At 32.8% G+C, this 4132-nt stretch overlaps 1 protein-coding gene across 2 annotated transcripts in view; it reads right to left on the bottom strand.

Annotated features, from left to right (window-relative positions):
• The window catches only part of LOC116004519, a 10592-nt gene extending 9938 nt beyond the window's left edge, over positions 1–654 (bottom strand). The window contains exon 1 of one of the 2 annotated variants that reach the window (XM_031244598.1): positions 550–654. The gene's annotated coding sequence lies outside the window, so the exon portion shown is untranslated. Of the gene's footprint in view, positions 1–459; positions 519–549 lie in introns of those variants that run through there. The other variant, XM_031244599.1, reaches the window with a different exon arrangement.
• Between the last annotated feature and the right edge of the window lie 3478 nt (positions 655–4132).

Genomic DNA, 4132 nt, shown 5'->3' with positions numbered 1-4132 from the left:
AAAAAAAAAAAAAAAAAAAAAAAAAAGAAGCAAATCAATTGCTTATGCATCACATTATAAAAATGTGTATAGAAATAAGAACAGTGTCCAGTTGAAATTAAATAATGGAAGAACATCAGAATAGAAAGAAATCCGAGCTTTCGTTATCTGAAAATTCAGAGTCAAACTAGAAAGCCACAGCACTCAAACGCTCTTCAATACAGAATGATCAAACACATTGATCGAATACAAAATCAATACATCCGTATATATAACAAATTAATCAAAAACTAAAAATCATCCAATACAATCAAAAACCAAATCAAATCGAACCAGCAAAACGAATTAAAAGCCAGAGCTCACAAGGCAGAGTTAAATCAAACAAAATCCAATCGTATAATAATCGAGAACAAGCAGCTTGGAACTGGCGAATTAAAAAACGCAATCAAACGAAATGAAATCATTTCTACTTTTACTCACAGAGTGAAAAAGGAAAAACACTTGATATTTAAATTCAGAGGATCTGAAAAGTACGAATTTGATTGGAGATTAGGTGGATATCGGACTTACAGTGATGAATGGATCGAAGAAGATAGGTATAGAGAGAGAAACGCAAAAAGGTGCCTGAAGAGAGAGAGAGAGAGAGAGAGAGAGAGGTGCGCTTAAGTGCTTTTGTGAGTGCGTGGATTCATTTCACGATGAAGCTGTACCGGGTTCGGGTAAGAATTTCGGATGGCGGATGGGGCCCGGTTTTTGGATCATGGATTGCGAGGGCCAAATGGAGTACACGTCAGCCAACAGATCCGTAAAAGGAATTTTTTTATTTGTACTTTTAAGACAATAAAAGATTTGAAAAATAATATTCTCCCCTACTAAAATAATTACATAATATTCATTATTATTTTACATAGTTAAAATTTTAAAAAAAAATTATAAATTACTTGTAAATTGGTGAATCCCATTATGAATTAATAAAGAATATAATAAAATGATAACTATCGTAAATTACAATATATTTATATATCATATCATAAACCATATAGAGAAGAAAGAGAGAGGTAGAGAAAGCAATACGAACTGGAAAATGCAGAAACTCCTAAAATCGTCATATCATTGATCATTGTATCATGTAAATAAATATACAAAGATAATTGTTATACTTAACATTGTAAATGACTAAGATGGTCGGATAGTGGGGGAAGATGACGGGATAGTGGGGATAATGGTCATAATAAATAATAAATATTTATAACACTCCCTCTTGGCCATTATCTAACCATAATTATACCTCGTTAAAAACTTCGCTAAGAAAATCCAGTGAAAAAAAACCTAGTCAAGGAAAAAAAGTACAATGTAAAATCATGTATAGCAACCGTTGTTTCATTAAAAACCTTAGCCTAAAAATCTAGTGGGAAAAACTCAGCTAAGAAAAAAAGAGTACAACTGTAAGCTTCTGTAGCATAATCTTCAAGATAGCGTAATCTTCAATATCGATTTAAGTAAATATCATTTCACTCCCCCCTGAAGGTAACCATCTTCAAAGTCTACATGTTCTAATATAAGAACATTTTCAAAATAAGTGTACTAAGAAATTTGGTGAACAAAACTACTGGGTTGTCATTAGAGCGAACATTCTGTATAACAATCATGTGACTATTTTAGAGCTCATGTAGGTTGAATTTGACTGTAACACCCCCATTTGCAAACCCAAAATAATTTGTAAACGAACATATATACATTTATTTTAAAATGATTTAAAATTGCACAAGCGAAACAAAACAACGAAAACAAGAGTGTTACTGCCATGCTTAGATATCTACCTACCTACACTACTACAAAAAAACACCTTTAACGTCGGTTTTTTAGCACTTTTAACGTCAGTTAAAATTCGACGCCAATCTAGCAGACATTGTATATAAATGATACGACGTCGATTGTAAAAATTGACGGCGTATGTATTTTTTATTTTTTAAAAATATTATTCGACGGCGGTTATTAAGGAAAATCAACGTCGTTTAATTTTAAAAAATAATAATAATAAGATACGACGTCGGCTATTAAGGATAACCGACGTCGTATCTTATACTTAAAAATAATAATAATAAACGACGTCGGTTTTTGTTAAAAACGACATCGTAATATCTTTTTAAAAAAATAAAAATACATATGGCGTCGGTTTTCCTAAATAACCAACGTCATATGTGGTTTTTATTTTTTTTTAAAAAATATTATAAGACGTCATTTTTAACAAAACCGATGTCGTTTATTTTATTTATTTTTTAATAATTAAATATATTTTACGAATCCACCTAAAACCTCAGTAATTTTTACAATTCACATCAAGTTTCAGAACCTGTGCAGCAAATTAACATTCAAAATCTCACAATTGTCTCACAAACTAGCTTAATTTGTGAATATATGTGAAATTCTTTCATTTTGTTGCTTTTTCATACCCCTTCATTGTTAAACTCTTCACACTTAGCCCCATTACAAGCCGAATAAAGACCTATTTGATTATTTCATGCATTTTAAAGCTTGATCTAGTGGGAGTAAGAAGTGTTAATCTCAACCTAGCACTTGTACACACAAGGTCCTCAAACACTCTAATAATAATGGTGCTTGGTTATTGGCTTGAGAAGGGAACTCAATTGTAAGACCGAGATGATTCTTGAAACAAGTTGGGTTGTCATGAGTTGCTTTATGGATTTCTAGATTGTACACGGAGGAAGTGAAATCAATGTTCATTGCTTGGTTGGTAATTATTCTTTGTCGTTGCTTGAAGACAAACAAAAGTTCTAGTATGGGGGATTTGATATCTCTAATTCTAAACCTCTTTTTACCCCTATTTTATCTATTTGTGTGAACAAAGTGCCAAAACTTGAGTGGGATCTAAGACTCGTTGTGTGTTTTGTATTCATAAGTGAAGTGGTTCACAACGAGTAGCAAATGAAGCTTTTTGGATCATATTGGAGCAATTTTGGAAGCAAGGATCCCACTCGAGGAAGAATAGGAGAAGCGGAGCGCGAATTAGGGCAAGAAACAAAACATCAAATAACTCATTCAAACTAGCAAGCACTTTATCAAAGTATGGTTTGCCTTTTTCCTCACCATACATATGATTAATCTGAGTAGGCATATACTCTAATTTATCTCTGGGATCTAGAATGTTTGCAAAGAAAATCATTAGATTCATCTTGTCTATATCACCCTAATACTTTTCAAATTTTGCTTTCATATTTTCCCCCTATAAGGCTCACTACGCCACCAGCTTCCACCATTCCATTTAATAGACAGTACAAATCAGAAATCTCAATGAAAAATGTGTTAGCTGTGACATATAAAGGTCTAGAAATTCTTACTGTCATATCATAAAAACATTTCAATAACTGCACCAAACTGACAACATATTCTCAGTCCATATATAAAATCAAGAACAAAATCACCAAAGTCAAATTTGAAAAAACTATCAGATTCTTCACAAAATTCAAAGACTTTTTAATAAGTCAAAGCAAATTGTAACATCAAATAAGTAGAGTTCCATCTAGTTGGAACATCTAGACACAAAGAAGACTTTTGCTCAATTCCTAACAAATCAGCCAAGTCCCTGAACTTCTTTAGCCTAGCAGGTGAATTCCTAACATATCTGACAACCTCCCTCACCTTCTTAACAGAACTATCACACTCTTTCAAGACATCTTGAACAACCAAGTTAAGGATATGGACAATGCATCTCATCATGTGAATATACTTAGCCTTCATTTGATGTTCCCCAAGACTCTAATTTTTTCTTTAGAAACCCCATAACAGTGTCATTAGATGAAGCATTATCAATTGTCACACTAAAAACATTTCTAAGCTCCCACTCTAGCAAGCATGTTTCTAGGGCTTTTGCAAGATATTCACATTTGTGAGAGGTAACAAGGACAAATGCTTTGATTTTTTTATTAAGCTTCGACTCTGAATCAGTGAAATGGGAAATGACTACCATGTAGTTAATTCTTTGGATGGATGTCCAAGAATTAGTAGTAATACTAACCCTATGATTGGTTCCCCTTAAAAATGTCTTCAATTCCCTTAGGAGGTTGCTCATTATGTTGATTATTAGCCTCAATAGTGTGGGCTTCCACCACTGTAGGTCCCCCATTTGAAGAAT

The sequence above is a fragment of the Ipomoea triloba genome, chromosome 14 (assembly GCF_003576645.1).
Source record: "Ipomoea triloba cultivar NCNSP0323 chromosome 14, ASM357664v1".
Classification (NCBI taxonomy): domain Eukaryota; kingdom Viridiplantae; phylum Streptophyta; class Magnoliopsida; order Solanales; family Convolvulaceae; genus Ipomoea; species Ipomoea triloba.
The sequence above is the reverse complement of the archived record's forward strand: the minus strand, read 5'-3'. Positions and strand labels throughout refer to the sequence as shown.